The sequence below is a fragment of the Pongo pygmaeus genome, chromosome 17 (genome assembly GCF_028885625.2).
Source record: "Pongo pygmaeus isolate AG05252 chromosome 17, NHGRI_mPonPyg2-v2.0_pri, whole genome shotgun sequence".
Lineage (NCBI taxonomy): Eukaryota > Metazoa > Chordata > Mammalia > Primates > Hominidae > Pongo > Pongo pygmaeus.
Window position 1 is genome coordinate 79,092,218 of NC_072390.2, and position 21,964 is coordinate 79,114,181.

General features: G+C 38.1%; 1 long non-coding RNA gene across 1 annotated transcript in view; it reads left to right on the plus strand.

The window, feature by feature from the left end:
* LOC129019066 (uncharacterized) overlaps positions 1–21,964 on the plus strand; it is a 333,700-nt gene that overhangs the window by 23,611 nt on the left and 288,125 nt on the right. Inside the window, exon 2 of the long non-coding RNA XR_008495495.2 lies at positions 5,759–5,813. This is a non-coding gene — a long non-coding RNA (uncharacterized LOC129019066). The remainder of the gene's footprint in view (positions 1–5,758; positions 5,814–21,964) is intronic.

The following is a 21,964-nucleotide window of genomic DNA, read 5'->3' on the forward strand; positions in this document are numbered from 1 at the left end:
TGTGACTAGTGCTGCAATAAACATATGGGCACAGGTATATTTTGATACAATGATTTCATTTCCTGTGCATAGACTCCCAATAACAGGATTGCTGGATAGAATAGTAGTTCTGTTTTTAGTTTTTGAGAAATCACCATGTTGTTTTCCATAGAGGTTGTACTAATTTACGTTCCCAGGAACAGTGTATAAGAGTTCCCTTTTCTCCACAAACTCACCAATATTTGTTATACTTTATCTTTTCAATAATAGCCATTCTGACTAGTGTTAAGAGGATATTGTAGTTTTACTTTGAACTTCTCTAATAATTAGTGATGTTGAGCATTTTTCATGTCTGTTGGCCATTTTTATGTCTTCTTTTGAGAAATATCTATTAATGTCTTTTGCCCACTTTTTAATGGGATTATTTCTTTGATTTTTTGTTGAGTTGTTTGAGCTTCTTGTAATTTCTAGATATGAATCCTCTGTCAGATGAATAGTTCGCAAATATTTTCTCCCATTCTATAGATTGTCTGTTCACTCTACTGATTATTTCTTTTGCTGTGCAGAAGCTTTTTAGTTTAAGTCTCATTTGTCTATTTTTGTTTTTGTTGCTGGTGCTTTGGGGGTCTTAGGCATGAATTCTTTACCTAGACCAATGTCCAGAGGAGTTTTTCCTAGGTTTTCTTCTAGTGTTTTTTATACAGTTTTAGGTCTTATGTTTATGTCTTTGATTCATCTTAAGTTGATTTTTGTATACAGTGAAAGATAGGGGTTCAGCTTCACTTTTCTGCATATGATGATCCAATTTCCCAGACTATTTATTGAAAAGGTTGTCCTTTCTCTAGTGTATGTTCTTGTCTATTTTGTCAAATATCAGTTGGCTATAAAAATGTGGCTTTATTTCTGGGATGTTTATTTTGTTTCACCAATCTATGTGTCTATTTTTATACCAGTACCATACTGTTTTGGTTACTATTGACTTGTAGTAAAATATGAAATCAGGTAATGTGATGTCTTCAACTTTGTTATTTTTGCTTAGGATTGATTTGGCAATTTGGGCTCTTTTCTTGTTCCGTATGAATATTATGATTGTTTTTCTAATTCTGTGAAAAATGATGTTGGTATTTTGATAGAGATTACATTAACTCTGTAGGTTGCCTTGAGCAGGATTGTCATTTTAATGATATCAATATTAATTCTTCCAATCCATGAGCAGGAGATGTTTTTCCATTTGTTTGTTTTATCTATGATTTCTTTCATCAGCATTTTCTATTTTTCCTTGTAGAAATATTTTACCTTCTTAGTTAAATATATACCTAGATATTTCATTATTTTTTGTAGCTATTGTAAATAGGATTGTCTTCTTGATTTGGCTCTCAGTTAGATTGTAATTGGTATATAGAATTAATACTGATTTTTGTACACTGATTTTGCATCCTGCTGAATTCATTTATCAAATCTAGAGATTTTTGGTGGAGTCTTTAGTCTTTCTAGATGTAAGATTATATAATCGGTGAACAGGAATAACTTGACTTCCTCTTTTCCAGTTTGGATGCCTTTAATTTCTTTTCCTTGCCTGGTTTATCTGGCTAGGATTTTTAGTACTATGTTGAATAGAAGTGGTGAAAGTGATTACCTCTTCTTGGTCTTCCTAAGCAACTTCCCTAGTTTATCTCTTCTCTTTTCATTTGGATTGTAGCTGTAGCCAAATATGCCACTCTACTTCCACTAGCTCCTTCATAACGAACTTGGAATTATCTTCCGATAATGCACTTCTTTTTTAGGAATACTTAAGAATCATAAATTTCAGAATCAAATCAGACTACTTAATCCAAAAATGGCCTTCCTATTCCACCAGGCCCTCTGAAAATGCCCAGTCTTTTCTAAAAAAATCACACTGTACCCCTTTCTCTGCTAATAAATTCACATAGCAGCAGTACCTCAATATATATTCTATATGCTTTTCTTCTTACTCACGCCAACCTTCTCCTTTGGCTTATCCTATTTTTTATTTTTTTTAAGAATGCTCTTTCCTTTCACGTTTGTATATGTTAATGCATTATCATTCAGGGTCCATGTACTATGATTTCGATGTTTGTCCTCTTCAAACCTCATGTTCCAATTTGATTCCCAAGGTGGCAATGTTGGAAGATGGGGCCTGGTGGGAGGTATTTGGGTCATGTGGGTGGATTAATTATGAAAAGATTAATGCCGTCTGTCAAGAGTGAGGGAGTTCTTGCTGTATTTGTTACTTGAGAGCTGGTTGTTAAAAAGATCCTGACAGTACCCTCCTCCACTTCCTCTGTCCCCATAGGAACCCGCCCATCTCTCACCACATAATCTCTTGGCACACACTGGCTCCCTTCTGCTTTTGGAGGTGAGGCCCTTACCAGATGCAGGTACCCAGTCTTAAACTTTCCAGTCACCAGAATCATGAGTTAAACAAACTTACTTTCCTTATAAACTACCCAGTCTCAGGCATGCTGTTATAGCAACTCTAAGAACTACCTCTTCCCAAAAGCCTTCTGAGATATTCCCCTTGCTCCTCACTTATCCACACACCTCAGATTAGTCTTGTACTTCTCCAGGAATGACAGTCACAGTATTTAAGCTCTGCATGTCATGGTCGTCCACGGATCAGAACCTAGCTGGTTGAATGTAATGGCTGAATGGCCAGCCTGCAGTCCTGTATCTCTCTCAACTGGTTTTCCTCATGTCCTTAAGGAAGAGTTCACAGACATCTTCCTGACTAAAAGATCACTACTCTGTGGTCCTATAGCACCTGTGTGTGCCTCTGTCATGACACTAATCACCCTGTGCTAAAATCACACTGTGTTATTGTCTCCATGCTCTGCCAGGTAGAACACCTGGCATATCTAGACACTCGGTAAAAGCTTGTTGCCAAACTGATTAAATTTTTTAAAAAATGAATTGAGGCCAAACACAAGTCTTAATATGTCCCAATCACTCTTCCTAGTAATTGCATTTACAAAATGCTCAGAAAATGTTTGTTGTATTAAATTTGAGCTCTTGATCTCTAATAAAATCTTATTAATCATTTAATAATAATGATGATGATGATACTGCCAAACAATTACATAGCAGTCACTATGTATCAGGCACTGAATTAAGTGCCTTATAGATGCTTATTTAATCCTCACATCTAACTTTGTGAGGTGGTTGTCTTATTTTTCCTGATTTTTAGAAGAAAACAGAAGCACAGAGAGATGAAATAAACTGTCTAGAATCCTGCATCTCATCAGTGGAATGACCAGGCTTCTAACCTAGGAAGTCTAACACCAAATTCAATACTTTTTGCTCTGAATTAATTTCAATGAAAGCACTTTTTGATCTGATGAACCTGTGGTATATATTCATTGTTTTCTTTTCCTAACCATCCATCCTTTCCATTAATTACTAGTACTCTGACACTGCTCACAGTGAGTTGTAGAATATTTTCAATCAAAAGCATGTAAATAACTGTCTTACCACCAACATTCATCCTTGAAATCTTCTTGCTAAGACATGAAATTGTTGCCTCCACACTTAAATTATTTATTTCCTGCTTCTAGTTTTTCATTTGCCTTGTCCTGGTTTTCTAGCTGAGGACAACTTGTAAAGTCTGTTCCCCCTTCACCCTGCCTTCAGCACTCAGCTTCTCAGTAACTCATTGATTCCCTGGGCATCTGCTACCACTCATACCCCAGTGCTCCCAGTATCTTTTCCCCTCATCTTAATTTCTCACCCACATTTCAGTTCCAAGTCTCTAAAATAGATACTGGCTTTTCTTTCACAATTAAATAAAAAAAATCCCTGAAGATTATTACTCTTATCTTAATTCACATTCTCAAATATTTATCCCTTAATTATACTAGTAGCATTACATGGCTAATCTTTTGAATTAATTATCATTGCAATGTGTTTAATGAGATACATTAAGTATATTGCAATTATTTTTTTACTTAAAAAGGAAAATATATACATACATGTGTATCTTAAATCCATCCATATATGTCTTAAATCTATCTATCTCTCTGACTTTTAAATTTGTCCTGTTATCCTCCTTTCCTCAATCCTTTTACAATGAGTCTGATCCTTATTACCTTGTGCTATGGTTTGAATGTGTTGCCCCAAAACCATGCATTGAAAACTTAATGCCCAATGCAACAGTGTTGGGAGCCGGGGCCTAATGGGAGGTGATTAGGCATGAATGGATTAATGCCATTATCAAGGGGAGTGGGTTTGTTATTGCAGTAATTATAAAAGGGAGAGTTTTGTTCTTTTCTCTGTCTCACTCTCTTTTGTCCCTCTACTGTGAGATAACACAGAAAGAAAATCCTTCCTAGACACTATTTCCTTGATCTTGGGCTTCTCAGCCTTCAGAACCATGAGGAAATACATTTTGGTTCATTATAATTTACCCAGTCTGTGATATTTTGTTACCGCAGCACAAATAGATTGAGGTACCTTGCAATTAGATGGTGATGATAGTTTGTCTGTGATATTTTGTTACCGCAGCACAAATAGATTGAGGTACCTTGCAATTAGATGGTGATGATAGTTTCCCATATGGCCTCTCCTTCTTGAATCTTCCCTCTGTTCCAATTATCATTCATACAGTTGAAGTAATTATACTAAAACCTTCTTCATAAGGATCATTTCTAGATGATAGCATTATAAGTGATTTCAATTCTTTTATTATTTTCTATATTTTAAAAATTTTCTGCAATGAACATACTTTCTTAAAACAATTACAGTAGTTATATTTTTTCACAAGAAAAAGAACAACAGCAGCCATTTTATAAGATACACTAAGGGACTACTAATTTTTTCTCTAAAATCTAAATAGGCATTATTAGTCCCCTTCTCAGCCATTCAGTTAGACATGCTGACCAACATAGACTCTTGCTCAGCCTCTATGAACAAGGAGCTGTTCACTGAGATATAGGATTGCTCAGAGCTGCCCTTAATAATTTATTCATTCATCTCCTTCCCTTCTTAGTGTGGGAATTCTGAGACTGGCTCATTCATTCCAGAAATGTTTATGAGATGCATCTTAGTGATCAAATTAATGCTTGAGATTGAGTGATTGAGTGGTGATCAAAGCATGTCCAGCTGTATTTTCATGTTGCTTACAGACTTTTCATCTTCACGTCTCTCAGCCCCAAGTGTAGTGTTAAGCACTCAGGAGGTCTCTCCAAGTAACTGCTCTTGATTTAGGATTTTTATCAGTCCACTGTATTAAATTGCCAAAAATTATAATATTCATAGAATTACTTAAACCTCATTGTCTCTAATCAGGTAAGGAAAATATTTCAGACATTAAGCACTTTTGATTTCAGGAAAATTTTTTTCCAGCTTTTATTTTAGATTCGGAGGTACATGTGCGTGTTTGTTACATGGTCTAGAAAATTTTTTAAATCTTAACTACATATATCCCAGTTACAGATCAATGAAAGAGTAACCTTCCTCCCCGCCCCCTGCCAAGTAACCAATTTCGAAACCAAATAATATGTTAGGTGTCCAAAATAACATCAGAAATAAAAAATAATTTATCCTTAATTTTTGCTCCCTCATCTCAATATTTAGGGTCCCTTGTCACTGCTGTATTACAGGTATTATAATATACTTTCCATAGTTCTGCTTTCTTTAATACCTGCTTTCTCAGGTTTTGAACATGTGCTTTGTGGCTTAGCCCCATGGTAAACATTTTACATGTATCACTTGTTAACTTCTCACAATAATGACATGAGGTAATTTCATTATCCTTATCTTGCAGATGAAACTCTGAGGCTTTCAGAGACATGAGGTACGGTGCCAAGGCCACACCACTGGTAAGTGAAATTGACACTGAAGGCTAAAATCTCAATGGCCAAGTCCTTGCCAATGCCCATGTCTCAGTCCAAATGGTCTCATGTCTCCTTGTAGCTTAATGAATCATCAGCCTGGTTTCATCCTGAAAAACCTGGTTTATATCTGTTCTGTCCGGAGATGTGTGTGCACAGAGAGTGCCTGTTTTCATACAGTATGCCTGGAATCAGCCTCAGGTCATGGTAAGATAACCAAGGAAGTAACCCCTTTATCAAGTCCCTGGAAGCCAGCTCAATGGACCCAATCTCTGTTCGAACTTCTACCTGCTATGTGGGATGGTTGTCATTAGTAACCCATGTTTTCCCATGTGTGTTTCTGCATTGCTATTCTCATCCAACGTCCTTAAATAATAGGGCTGAATTTCTCTTGTGGATTACTCTCTTTTCTAAATTTTATTCTCATGTAGAGGGCCCCGAACGTGCTAGGAATGAGGAAGTTTGGGTTTTTGTAACTGAGCTAATTTTGGGAGGAGGGAGGTTGATTTCAGTTTTACATGCTAAGCTCTCAAGGTAGAACTAGGTTACTCCAGTAAGAAATCTTTTCCTTCTTTTGGGTTTTTTTTCTTTTTTAAGGTTGCTATCAATGACATCCAATGTCACTGCATGAGACTAATGTAAAGTGTCAGATTAAATCAAATAATGGTGTCTGTCTAATTGTTTTGCAAATGAACAACCCAAGTCACTTACATTCAATGTAGCTTGACTTTCTAAAGATTTAAATAGAAAAGGTGATTCTCTGGAAGAGTGATCTTTGCAAGATTCCTGAGCTACTTGTGCAATGTAGAAAGAGCCTAGTTATTCATCAGCTTGGCTTATTTGACCCAAATGAGGTGAATGGAAAAGATATAAATTCTTAGTCTGTGACACCATCACCTGCCACCTGTCACCTGTCACCTCCAGGTCAGAATCTTGAACTGCTCTTAACATAAACTGAAAAGGAAGTTGAAAAACCTTTACCTACTGTAAAATGTTATTTTATTTAAAGCTTCACAACTACAGTCTTGGTGGGGGTGTTCAACATGACTGGCAGCTGCCTTTGATTTACCTGGGAGCACTGAAATGAAAATTACAGCCAGCCATCACCTTAAAATTATTGGGGTGGAGTGCTGGGAGAAATTCTCTGAATTTATGATTTATTTGCTCTTCTGGTCACAGGTAGTATTTCATATCCCACTCTAGACTTGCATACACAGCTGCGTGTATGGGCATGGCCATACCAATTGTTAAAATATTAAAATACTTCTATGCCAGTTGATAAATAGTCACTGCATTCAGCCTCCTAAGTAACTCCCTTCCGGTCAAAGACCTTCCTTCAGGATCCCAGGAGATTCCCACAATCCAGCAAATAAAAGAAATAACCCTGACACAGCAGGATTCTTCTGGAACTCTGCACCAATACTGAGGCTTCTGCCATTCTGTTGTTAAATATTTTAAATATTGCCCCTGAAATGAGGAGTGGAGAACTTGAGTGGGCTGGCTTTTACACAGGATCAATTGTAAAAATACTTTTTTATTGGTTGCTTTGGATCTTTTATAAAACTTCAGTGGAAGATATTGTCTATTATGAGTCCATTGTCTCTTATTACAGAATTCATGCGATACATTTTTAAATTTCTTCAAGATTGCCTTATTCTGGGAAAGTAATTTACTTTCCAAGGAAGACAAAAACTAAAAGGCTCTTGTTTCTTTTAATCAGGTAGAAGGAATACATTGCAATGTAGTTTTCTTTTTACTTTGTCTTTCTGGAATTCTATTACTAAAATTAACACCTAGTTGAACAATAAAATTATGCAAGCTATTTGATGAGTCTTTCTTTCCTCTTAAATGACTGATTTGTTAATTTTAAAATTGTATTCTTTTTAATATGATTTAATGTTAGAAGTTGCATTAAAAAATTGGGGGCATGGGGATAGGTTTTTACAAAATCATACCTAAATGGAGCATGTTCTATTCTTGGCTGTACTAAGTGCCTTGGGTACCAAGAGCTGCAGGGATGCCCCAATGCTTCACGGTGTTCTACTGAACAACTTCTGTACTTTTGCTGTTATTCCTCTGAAGTTAGAACTGAAATTTCTTATTATTAAGATAAAAATAGGTTTGAATAAATATTAAAAATCCATTTAATTGTCCATGTTTCCTATTCAGGAATCTTCTGCTGAGGTTTGCAAACCTTTAAAGTTGACCTGGTTAGATATGAGAAAAGGAAATCTGAAAATATCCATTATAATATTATTCTTATTTTACATTTTGCCTTGTGTTGATATTTACTTAGTTCATGGACAATTGCGATCTTTAAAATTGCTTCTTTTTCCTAGCTTCCTTGTAGCCATTTCACATGAACATGTTTATTTTGTAGAACTGATAAAGGCAGAAAGAGGTTAAATTCAAAACACTCATTTTGCAAAACAAATTAACTAGAAAAAGAAAAAGGGGCTTGAAAGTTAAATGTTGAGAAGACTGCTTGGAGTATATGCCAGTTTTCAATTGTCTGTGCATGTCATTTTCTTTTTTTTTTTAATTATACTTTAAGTTCTAGGGTACATGTGCACAATGTGCAGGTTTGTTACATATGTATACATGTGCCATGTTGGTGTGCTGCACCCATTAACTCATCGTTTACATTAGGTATATCTCCTACAACACTCTCTTTTACCCTGTATACCATGGATGATAAGCCAAAATAAATACAAAACTTACTTTAATGCATTCTATGTACCTTCAGTAGTTTGTGCATTCCATAAATTTGGAGATAGTATGCTTTTATTTTTGTGCTTCTCATTCTTAGTTCAAGGCTTTATACATAATATGTACTCAGTGATTGTTTACTCAATTTTATGTATTATGTGCTTAGCACATTGGAGAATAATTAGGTCCCTTTTTCTTACAATTTCTGTGTGTTTTAAATCTCTTATTTAAAGTTCTGCCATTCTGCCAATCAAAAGAATAATCATTATCATCCATCTGTTCTACCTTTTCAGTTACCCAATCAATCAATAATATATTACTTACTGTGTGCCAAACACATTTCCAAAAAAATACATAGCAAAAGAAAACATTTTTTTCCCAATAAATTTTAATTTTACTTACCTTACGCATTAGAAGATCGATAAGTAAATATTTTTCTACATAATGGACTAATTGAAATAAAAGTTTGAAAAAGGTCTATGGAAACAGAGAGGAGGAATTCATCAGCTCTGTACTAAGAAATTCAGGACAATCTTCACAGAGGGGTTGATATTTGTGCTGTAATTGATGAATTCAGTTGAAAATATTAATATGAGTTTCCTGGTAGACAGAAGTGGAAAGGGCAATGACATTCCAGATTATTGAACCACCTTGTTCAATAATTGCTTGTTAAAGAAAGATTGAGATGCTCATGTTGCATAGGAAGGAGATATGGTAGATAAGCTTGGAGAGATAGGGGAGATGCTATTGTGAAAGACCTTCCATACCATCCTATGAAATGGAGCTTTAGTCTATAGGTAAAGGACAACTAACAGAGGTGGTTGGCCATGGATTTAAATTTCAACTGTCAACTTGTATTGATATTCACAGACCAATGAAAAGGGGGAGGCATCTCACTTAGACTTTTCTTTGCAGCTTACCTAACTCATAGACTCCTGTGTTGTGCTATTATGTAGAAGACCTGCTACAAAAATGTGAGATCTTACAGGTTAAAAGATAGAAATAATATGTTCATCAATTGATATGTGTTACTAGAAGAGTTTCTTTTTAAACAACTTGAATAATATTCATGACTAAATGTTGGAACTGCATGCTACCATTTATTTTAAAAATGCGGTATTCATTTCTTTATCATTTTAGATTATAATGGAAACCTTGACTTCTATACACTATGCTGTAAATTCGACTTGTACCTAAAAAGTATTCACGCTTGGCTTATGTGACATCTGTTGAGAAATTTAAATTACCCATTGACAGAGATCATTCAGATAGGAAAAGCTAAATCTACATAGGAAAATTGAAAGGAAGTGAATTGGGCAGTTGCAGGAGAGAAATGATAAATCATCCATTTATGTCAGAGGAAAGTGCCTGCTTCTGTATTGTTGGTATGTCATGTAGTTCAGATTTGAAATACAAAGCCAATAATTTTTTTCCTATATATAGCATCTGTCCATGAAGGGCTCAAACAGCATTTATATAATGGTTTCTCACAATATTTCAGTGGAATAAGGGATAGCCTATGATGGTAATTTATAGATGAGGAGATGGCGGTGATTGCTAGCAAAGTACTAGAAATGTAGCATCACTCATTAGGGATTTGGTGCAACAAGCAGGCAAACCTGAGAACAAGTCTGCTGTAGGTGGTTGAATTGTGGAAGGCAATGTGCTACGTGAAGACAGCTCCAGAAGTGTCATCAGAAATGGGGACTGGATAATGCCGAAATGGCTCACATTCTTGCACTATTTGAAATAAACATGGAAGAAGTAAATTATCTTCCCCAAATTGAAAAAAGTCTCTAATTTTTCTAGCCTGATACTTTGTCCCCTGGATTCAAGAGTGTTCTTTATTTTTCCGTTACTTGATGTAGTTGCAATAGAAAGTATTTTATTTTGTTTTATAATAAAAGAATAATGCCAATTTTAAGTAAAATGTAAATTTTTAGCTCAATGTAAATAATTGTTGCATTTGTTTACATAAAAACTGAAGGAAGTTGGGAGACTGCCTTATAATTTACCTATATTTGGTAGGAATCAATGAAAGGCTTAGGAAAGAAAAATATCATTTTAAGTGATTTCTCCAAAAGACAGGCAGAATTATTCTAGGGCATTTGCATGAACAAAGCAATTAGCAGCAGCTCTATTGTTAAATAGATTAATAGATAATTAATTTTAAATGCTTGAGAATTACTTTATTTTCTCTTGGTTCCTTAAGTCTATATGTGTGTGATGATAAAAAGAGGTGCCTCATTATATTAATTATTCTCATGTATTCAATAATGATCTGTTTCAGGTGCTCTGCCGAATTCCGTACATACATCACCTTGTATAAACCTTAGATAATTTCCACCCCCGCCCCAAGTAACTCATGGATACCATAATTGTATTCACCCTTTATAAGAAAAACAAACCACAAAATACAGAGCTTAGTAAAGTTAACTTTAGACCACGTTCCCACTGAGTGGCAGATTCTGAATTAGTATGCAGTGTAGCCTGGCTCCATAGTGTATGAGTTTAGCCACAGCTCCATTATTCTCCTGGGCCCAACCTGACCTCTCTGGAGCTGGGAAGAGCAGAGAAGAGAAGGTCTTGGTTCCTACCAGAGGACAAGGGGTGTTTGCTGTGGGCATAGCAGTGCTGGAAAAATGGCTGGAGGTGTCATGTCCAGGAAGTGCTGAGGACTCTCTGGGTGGCTTCTGCCTTAGTCTTTTGAGGGTGACACCATCCCAGCATGACTTCACAACCAGGATAAAGTCAGGAAAGATGGAGGGTCTGGCTGTGTGGCCAGCTGTGCTGACAAGCAAAGTCGAGCGAATTAGTGATTCCTCCACATGGTTCCAGGGGAGCAGCTGGGACTTCAGACACTATATGGCAGAAGCTCAGCCAGAAGAGCCTCCTGTTGTCACTGTTGCCAATTTTGGGTTGTTTACATCCCTTTGCTCATTACCTGAGAAGCCTCAGAGGGAAGTCTCAGAGCAGTCTCAGAGGATGGCACTGGTTGCGCAGGAGATGAGGTGCCAGTGGAGGATTTTAAGCCATCTGCTAACATTTCTGGCTGTGTGCTACACTGGCCAATGTAAGGGACAGAGAAGAGAGGACATATATTTTGGGGAGGAATCTATTGCATTAATTGACTCTAAGTGAATTACAACAAGTACCCAGACCAGAGGTGGATGGAGAAGAGCAGTCAGATTTGAGTGGGAGTTTAGAGTCCTAAATAAATTTAGAGTTTTAAGAGCTGAGAGAAAGACTCTACCTCCAGACTTACTCCTCTGTAATCCATCTTCCACCCTGAGGCTAGAATGATGTTTTTAAAATGTAAGTTGTAAGTGACTCCTCATTAAAGTCACCTACAGAATAAAATCCCAGCTGTAAGGAGGCCACAGATAGGCTCCCAGAAACGAATTCCTTTCTATCTTTCTACTCTGACCTCCAACCACAGACATGGAGTGTCCTAAGTGAGCATCTTGCCTTTACTTTGTTTGTCTTGCACAGGCCTATTTCTAGAGCCAGTGATGTTTTTTTCCTTACATACTCCATGGTAAAAATCCTACTTACTTCTTTAGGAGCAGCTTAAATCACACCTGCCTTGGAAACTGTTTCTGATTTTCCCATTTCTTACAACAACAAAAAACGTCTTTCAACATGTCATTTTCATGGTTTATAACTTAATCTTTCAAAATCCAAATCTATTATTGTTCTTTTCTGGCTGAAAACATTCACTGTTTTCCCTTTTCCTAAAGGTTAAAGTAGAACTTTACCCTAGATGAAACCAGATCCATATAAAACAGTAAATACTTGAATAACATAACATTTATTATAGTGTTTTTTAAAAAGTATACATGCGTAATAAATATTTGTTTGAGAAATATAGTTTTTAAGGTATTAAACATCAGAGGGGCTTCAGACAAAATATTTTTAATTTCCTTTGTACCACCCTAGACTCTTAAATTATGGAAGATTATTTCAATATAAATATATCAATCATCCTGTGATACTGTAAGAAAAATATCACTCAAAATCACCAAGGTAAATTCGTCACTTTTAGGGCATTCATATATGGAAACCCTGGCAAACAAGAATAGCAGGAAATTAAGGAAGTTGTCTACAACTGGTGAATGTTATTTGGGGACGGAAAGAAGTTCTTATTAGCAGGAAAACAGCAGGCAAATCACAGTTTCATTAATTATGTCCAGTGTTTATATAAACAAATTTTCTTGAACTGATCAAGATTTATTTTTCTTTATTGAGAAAATATGACTTCTCTGCTTCCCTAGCTGGAGAAGAAAATGCTTTTGTTTTTTTCTGGAGCAATGGTAGGCAACTGCTCAAGCTCAGCATGAGTTCTGACATGCTCTGCATACCTGCCTTTTAGTCAATCTTGTTTATTTCGCCCCAAGCTGTTTCTTTGTGAAATGACTCATCATTATTTATCTAAATTGGTTTTAAATGAGAATGTTGAACCAAAAGATCTGATCTGGATATTATGACAGCTGTTATAAAATATGGGGGTCCAAGTTATGTCATTTTGTTTCTCACAATTTATTTACTTGTCAGATTTATTATTATCATTGTAATATTTTCCCAAAACAAAAGTGTGCATGTGAAGTTTTCAGGAAAACTTTTGGACTATGAATTAGGGTAAAATTAGGAAAATCAGCATCGAGTTATAAATTATGAGGTCTACATTCTGATTCTAGCTCTTACAACAGGAATTGAAACAATCAGGCTAAGCTCTCTGGGCCTGTTTCCTTACTTGTCATGAAGGAGTTAACAGATAATGTCTGCATTTGTTTGCTTGAGCTGCTGTAATAAAGTACCACAAGTTGGGGAGCTTGAACAACCAAAGTTTATCGTCTCATGGTTCTGGAAGCTGGAAGTCCAAAATCAAGGCATCAGCAGTATCGGTTCCTTTTGACCACCGTGGGGAACCGTGTTCCAGGCCTGTCTCTTTGGTTTGTCTGTGGCTGTCTTGTCCTTGTGTCTTTTCACAACGTGTTCTCTTTGTGTGTCTGTGTCCTTGTCCAAATTACCCCTTTTTATAAGGACACCAGTCATGTTGGATTAGGACCCACCCTAATGACCTCATTTTAACATGAACAGCTTTGTGAAAACCCTATCTCCAAAATAAGGTAACATCCTAAGGCTCCGGGCATTAGGACTCCAGCATATGTTTTTTGGGAGGCGGGCACAAGTTTAACCCATAATGACATCTTTTCAGCTTGAACATTTTGTTAAGGCTATATATGTGCCAGTCAGAAACCCTGAGGTTTTTAGGGACAGAAACACAAATGTACATGGTTTTGGCATAAAGGGAGGAATTTGTTGGCACAATCCAGGAACAGGGAATGACAGAGATGCAGCTCAGGCCCTTCAATGTTGGCAGGGTGCTTTCTCCATTTGTTCCACTTTGCTTTGTTTCAGCTTTATTTTCTTTTTTATTTTGAAACAGAGTCTCGTTCTGTTGCCCAGGCTGGAGTGCAGTGGTAGGATCTCAGCTCACTGCAGCCTCCACCTCCTGGGTTCAAGTGATTCTCCTGCCTCAGCCTCCCGAGTAGCTGGGATTACAGGCTGCCACCACCATGCCTGGCAATTTTTTGTATTTTTAGTAGAGACAGGTTTCACCATGTTGGCCATGTTGTTCTGGCACTCCTGACCTCCAGGCCTGCCTCGGCTTCCCAAAGTGCTGGGATTAAAGGCATGAGCCACTGTGTCTGGCCTATTTTCTTTCATTATGGATTGTTTTCCTACATAAAAAAGACTGCTTGCATCTTAAAATTCTTCTGAGGGTGGGCATGGGGAGGGACGTGGAAGACTTCATTCAAGTTTGAATAATCAGCAGGGCTTGCATCTAATGGCCCAGCTCTGATCAGGTGCTTATCCCAGACTACCCTCTTCTGGAGGGGCCTCAGGGAAGAATGTGGCAGTTGTGCCTCCACCTGCTTGTTTCCAGGAGGATGGTGTTTTAGGAGGCAGGCAGTTCCATAGGCTTTAACTGTAGTAATGCTAGTTAAAAATGTGTTTTCGTCCTTACTGATTGTGCGTGTATGATACAGGACTTGTTTAGGTATCTGCCTTCCAAGTACAGATGAGGGTTTTCCACACTGGAAAAATCTTGGCTTGTTGTATTAGTCCGTTCTCATGCTGCCATGAAGAAAACTTGAAACTGGGTAGTTTATAAAGGAAAGAGGTTTAATGGACTCACAGTTCCATATGGCTGGGGAGGCCTCAGGAAACTTATAATCATGGCAGAAGGGACCTCTTCACAGGGCGGCAGAAGAGCGAATGAGAGTGGAGCGAAGGGAGAAGCCCCTTATAAGACCATCAGATCTCATGAGAACTCACTCACTATCATGAGAACAGCATGGGGCAAACCACCTCCATAATTCAATTATCTCCACCTGGTCCCACCCTTGACACCTGCGGATTATTACAATTCAAGGTGAGATTTGGGTGGGGACACAGAGCCAAACCCTATCAGCTGCGAAGGCTGAAATGAGTGGAAATTAAGTAATAGTCTGTGGAAAACAGAGTAGATGGTGGGGCTGTCAGAAGAGACAATACGAAGAAGGAAATTACAAGGTGGGAGCTTAGGAGCCTGGCTTGTGTGTGGCGCAAGTGCTTAGATTCTAGGCCCTGTTGTGCCTCAGGAAGGGAAGTAATGCAGCCTGAGCCCTGGTCCAGGACACAGGTGTAGGGCATGCTGGACTGAAGGACATGCTGACTTGATCAAAGCTTATGTAAGACATGAGGATGAAGGAGAGTGGTGCTGTTTGGTGCTCACTTGATTTGCCATTGCATTGGGTTGCATAGCATCCACCTGCACTGCTCCCCAAATCCATGTCTACGTGGAACCTATAATGTGACTTATTTGGAGATGGGGTCTTTATAGATGTGATCAAGTTAAAATGCAATCCTATTGGATTCTCTTGAGTCTTAATTAGTGACTGGTGTCTTTCTAAGGGAGTGGAGAGGGCATTCTGGACACACAGACACAAGAGCCTCATGTAATGCCAAGGAGGAAAGTGGAGTGAGGCAGCCACAGTCCAGGGGACAGCAAGCACTGCTGGCAACCACCAGAAGCTGGAAGAGGCAAAGAAGAATCTTTCGCTAGAGGCTTTGGATGGAGCACGGCCCTACCAGCACCTTTGTTTTTGACTTCTAGCCTCCAGAACTGTGATAGAACACATTTCTGTTATTTTATTATTTATTTATTTATTTATTTTTTATTATTATACTTTAGGTTTTAGGGTACATGTGCGCAATGTGCAGGTTAGTTACATATGTATACATGTGCCATGCTGGTGCGCTGCACCCACCCACTAACTTGTCATCTAGCATTAGGTATATCTCCCAGTGCTATCCCTCCCCCCCTCCCCCACCCCACAACAGTCCCCGGTGTGTGATGTTCCCCTTCCTGTGTCCATGTGTTCTCATTGTTCAATTCCCACCTATGAGTGAGAATATGCGGTGTTTGGTTTTTTGTTCTTGCCATAGTTTACTGAGAATGCTGATTTCCAATTTCATCCATGTCCCTACAAAGGACATGAACTCATCATTTTTTATGGCTGCATAGTATTCCATGGTGTATATGTGCCACATTTTCTTAATCCAGTCTATCATTGTTGGACATTTGGGTTGGTTCCAAGTCTTTGCTATTGTGAATAATGCCACAATAAACATACATGTGCATGTGTCTTTATAGCAGCATGATTTATAGTCCTTTGTGTATATACCCAGTAATGGGATGGCTGGGTCAAATGGTATTTCTAGTTCTAGATCCCTGAGGAATCGCCACACTGACTTCCACAATGGCTGAACTAGTTTCCAGTCCCACCAACAGTGTAAAAGTGTTCCTATTTCTCCACATCCTCTCCAGCACCTGTTGTTTCCTGACTTTTTAATGATTGCCATTCTAACTGGTGTGAGATGGTATCTCATTGTGGTTTTGATTTGCATTTCTCTGATGGCCAGTGATGGTGAGCATTTTTTCATGTGTTTTTTGGCTGCATAAATGTCTTCTTTTGAGAAGTGTCTGTTCATGTCCTTCGCCCACTTTTTGATGGGGTTGTTTTTTTTTCTTGTAAATTTGTTTGAGTTCATTGTAGATTCTGGATATTAGCCCTTTGTCAGATAAGTAGGTTGCGAAAATTTTCTCCAATTTTGTAGGTTGCCTTTTCACTCCGATGGTAGTTTCTTTTCCTGTGCAGAAGCTGTTTAGTTTAATTAGATCCCATTTGCCAATTTTGGCTTTTGTTGCCATTGCTTTTGATGTTTTAGACATGAAGTCCTTGCCCATGCCTATGTCCTGAATGGTAATGCCTAGGTTTTCTTCTAGGGTTTTTATGGTTTTAGATCTAACGTTTAAGTCTTTAATCCATCTTGAATTGATTTTTGTATAAGGTGTAAGGAAGGGATCCAGTTTCAGCTTTCTACATATGGCTAGCCAGTTTTCCCAGCACCATTTATTAAATAGGGAATCCTTTCTCCATTGCTTGTTTTTCTCAGGTTTGTCAAAGATCAGATAGTTGTAGATATGTGGCATTATTTCTGAGGGCTCTGTTCTGTTCCATTGATCTATATCTCTGTTTTGGTACCAGTACCATGCTGTTTTGGTTACTGTAGCCTTGTAGTATAGTTTGAAGTCAGGTAGTGTGATGCCTCCAGCTTTGTTCTTTTGGCTTAGGATTGACTTGGCGATGCGGGCTCTTTTTTGGTTCCATATGAACTTTAAAGTAGTTTTTTCCAATTCTGTGAAGAAAGTCATTGGTAGCTTGATGGGGATGGCATTGAATCTGTAAATTACCTTGGGCAGTATGGCCATTTTCACAATATTGATTCTTCCTACCCATGAGCATGGAATGTTCTTCCATTTGTTTGTATCCTCTTTTATTTCCTTGAGCAGTGATTTTTAGTTCTCCTTGAAGAGGTCCTTCACGTGCCTTGTAAGTTGGATTCCTAGGTATTTTATTCTCTTTGAAGCAATTGTGAATGGGAGTTCACTCATGATTTGGCTATCTGTTTGTCTGTTATTGGTGTATAAGAATGCTTGTGATTTTTGTACATTGATTTTGTATCCTGAGACTTTGCTGAAGTTGCTTATCAGCTTAAGGAGATTTTGGGCTGAGACAATGGGGTTTTCTAGATATACAATCATGTCATCTGCAAACAGGGACAATTTGACTTCCTCTTTTCCTAATTTAATACGCTTTATTTCCTTCTCCTGCCTAATTGCCCTGGCCAGAACTTCCAACACTATGTTGAATAGGAGTGGTGAGACAGGGCATCCCTGTCTTGTGCCAGTTTTCAAAGGGAATGCTTCCAGTTTTTGCCCATTTAGTATGATATTGGCTGTGGGGTTGTCATAGATAGCTCTTATTATTTTGAGATACGTCGCATCAATACCTAATTTATTGAGAGTTTTTAGCATGAAGGGTTGTTGAATTTTGTCAAAGGCCTTTTCTGCATCTATTGAGATAATCATGTGGTTTTTGTCTTTGGTTCTGTTTATATGCTGGATTACATTTATTGATTTGCATATATTGAACCAGCCTTGCATCCCAGGGATGAAGCCCACTTGATCATGGTGGATAAGCTTTTTGATGTGCTGCTGGATTTGATTTGCCAGTATTTTATTGAGGATTTTTGCATCAATGTTCATCAAGGATATTGGTCTAAAATTCTCTTTTTTGGTTGTGTCTCTGCCCGGCTTTGGTATCAGGATGATGCTGGCCTCATAAAATGAGTTAGGGAGGATTCCCTCTTTTTCTATTGATTGGAATAGTTTCAGAAGGAATGGTACCAGTTCCTCCTTGTACATCTGGTAGAATTCGGCTGTGAATCCATCTGGTCCTGGACTCTATTTGGTTGGTAAGCTATTGATTATTGCCACAATTTCAGAGCCTGTTATTGGTCTATTCAGAGATTCAACTTCTTCCTGGTTTAGTCTTGGGAGAGTGTATGTGTCTAGGAATTTATCCATTTCTTCTAGATTTTCTAGTTTATTTGTGTAGAGGTGTTTGTAGTATTCTCTGATGGTAGTTTGTATCTCTGTGGGATCGGTGGTGATATCCCCTTTATCATTTTTTATTGCATCTATTTGATTCTTCTGCCTATTTTTCTTTATTAGTCTTGCTAGCAGTCTATCAATTTTGTTGATCCTTTCAAAAAACCAGCTCCTGGATTCGTTAATGTTTTGAAGGGTTTTTTGTGTCTCTATTTCCTTCAGTTCTGCTCTGATCTTAGTTATTTCTTGCCTTCTGCTAGCTTTTGAATGTGTTTGCTCTTGCTTTTCTAGTTCTTTTAATTGTGATGTTAGGGTGTCAATTTTGGATCTTTCCTGCTTTCTCTTGTGGGCATTTAGTGCTATAAATTTCCCTCTACACACTGCTTTGAATACATCCCAGAGATCCTGGTATGTTGTGTCTTGGTTCTTGTTGGTTTCAAAGAACATCTTTATTTCTGCCTTCATTTCGTTATGTACCCAGTAGTCATTCAGGAGTAGGTTGTTCAGTTTCCATGTAGTTGATCGGTTTTGAGTGAGATTCTTAATCCTGAGTTCTAGCTTGATTGCACTGTGATCTGAGAGATAGTTTGTTATAATATCTGTTCTTTTACATTTGCTGAGGAGAGCTTTACTTCCAACTATGTGGTCAATTTTGGAATAGGTGTGGTGTGGTGCTGAAAAAAATGTATATTCTGTTGATTTGGGGTGGAGAGTTCTGTAGATGTCTATTAGGTCCACTTGGTGCAGAGCTGAGTTCAATTCCTGGGTATCCTTGTTGACTTTCTGTCTCATTGATCTGTCCAATATTGACAGTGGGGTGTTAAAGTCTCCCATTATTAATGTGTGGGAGTCTAAGTCTCTTTGTAGGTCAAGGTCACTCAGGACTTGCTTTCTGAATCTGGGTGCTCCTGTATTGGGTGCATATATATTCAGGATAGTTAGCTCTTCTTGTTGAATTGATCCTTTTACCATTATGTAATGGCCTTCTTTGTCTCTTTTGATCTTTGTTGGTTTAAAGTCTGTTTTATCCGAGACTAGGATTGCAACCCCTGCCTTTTTTTTGCTGTCCATTTGCTTGGTAGATCTTCCTCCATCCTTTTATTTTGAGTCTATGTGTGTCTCTGCATGTGAGATGGGTTTCCTGAATACAGCACACTGATGGGTCTTGACTCTTTATCCAATTTGCCAGTCTGTGTCTTTTAATTTAAGCATTTAGTCCATTTACATTTAAAGTTAATATTGTTATGTGTGAATTTGATCCTGTCATTATGATATTAGCTGGTTATTTTGCTCGTTAGTTGATGCAGTCTCTTCCTATTCTCGATGGTCTTTACATTTTGGCATGATTTTGCAGCGGCTGGTATCGGTTGTGCCTTTCCATGTTTAGTGCTTCCTTCAGGAGCTCTTTTAGGGCAGGCCTGGTGGTGACAAAATCTCTCAGCATTTGCTTGTCTGTAAAGTATTTTATTTCTCCTTCACTTATGAAGCTTAGTTTGGCTGGATATGAAATTCTGGGTTGAAAATTCTTTTCTTTAGGAATGTTGAATATTGGCCCCCACTCTCTTCTGGCTTGTAGAGTTTCTGCCGAGAGATCCGCTGTTAGTCTGACGGGCTTCCCTTTGAGGGTAACCCGACCTTTCTCTCTGGCTGCCCTTAACATTTTTTCCTTCATTTCAACTTTGGTGAATCTGACAATTATGTGTCTTGGAGTTGCTCTTCTCGAGGAATATCTTTGTGGCATTCTCTGTATTTCCTGAATTTGAATGTTGGCCTGCCTTGCTAGATTGGGGAAGTTCTCCTGGATAATATCCTGCAGAGTGTTTTCCAACTTGCTTCCATTCTCCCCGTCACTTTCGGGTACAGCAATCAGACGTAGATTTGGTCTTTTCACATAGTCTCATATTTCTTGGAGGCTTTGCTCATTTCTTTTTATTCTTTTTTCTCTAAACTTCCCTTCTCGTTTCATTTCATTCATTTCATCTTCCATCGCTGTTACCCTTTCTTCCAGTTGATCACATTGGCTCCTGAGGCTTCTGCATTCTTCACGTAGTTCTCGAGCCTTGGTTTTCAGCTCCATCAGCTCCTTTAAGCACTTCTCTGTATTGGTTATTCTAGTTATACATTCTTCTAAATTTTTTTCAAAGTTTTCAACTTCTTTGCCTTTGGTTGGAATATCCTCCCGTAGCTCGGAGTAATTTGATCGTCTGAAGCCTTCTTCTCTCAGCTCGTCAAAGTCATTCTCCATCCAGCTTTGTTCTGTTGCTGGTGAGGAACTGCGTTCCTTTGGAGGAGGAGAGGCACTCTTCTTTTTAGAGTTTCCAGTTTTTCTGCTCTGTTTTTTCCCCATCTTTGCGATTTTATCTACTTTTGGTCTTTGATGATGGTGATGTACAGATGGGTTTTTGGTGTGGATGTCCTTTCTGTTTGTTAGTTTTCCTTCTAACAGACAGGACCCTCAGCTGCAGGTCTGTTGGAGTACCCGGCCGTGTGAGGTGTCAGTCTGCCCCTGCTGGGGGGTGCCTCCCAGTTAGGCTGCTTGGGGGTCAGGGGTCAGGGACCCACTTGAGGACGCAGTCTGCCTGTTCTCAGATCTCCAGCTGCGTGAGAACCACTGCGGGAGAACCACTGCTCTCTTCAAAGCTGTCAGACAGGGACATTTAAGCACATTTCTGTTATTTTAAGCCACCCAGTTTGTGGCACTTTGTTAGGATAACCCTGGGAAAATGCAACAGATGTGGCACTTCAATTATGAGCTATAGTCTTTCTGTCTGTCTACTATTATTTGAATTTGATTCACCAAAGAATAATATTTTCTTTAAAATGTTTTAAATTATAGGCACATATGTGGACAGAGATACCATATGTCAGAGGCTCACAACTTGTTTCAAAGTAAAGAGTTGCACCACTTTTAAACAACTCAAATCCATAATTAAAATTCCGAAGTTGGGATTGGTGAGGAGTGATTCTCCTTTGCAAAGCTGTCTTTGGAGTCCTGCTATGTCAAACTCAGAGAATTCCTATTTTATACCTATGAGTTGTCAGAAATCCTAAACTTTCATTGTTAAGATCAGTTATACATTGTTTAGAGAGGAACACCTATATGAATTTACTAAAAAGGAATTTATCTGAGAGTTAAACACAAGCCATTAAATAACATACACACATACACACACACACACGCACAATATAAATCACTAGTTTTCCTTCTATCAACCACCCCCACCCTTTTTAGGAACTAAACTCCTTAAAGTTTTCTTTATTTTAGAGTATTGCCTGATTTGGATGAGAAATATCAATTTCCTCAACTGAAATTCTTCAGATTGCTTCTCCAAATGTCAGTGCTATTGAGCTTTCCCTGGGAAAACAAAACAAGATTGCTGTCAGAGAAGCAGTTTGCAGATCAGCAGATCAAGTAGATAACAGAATC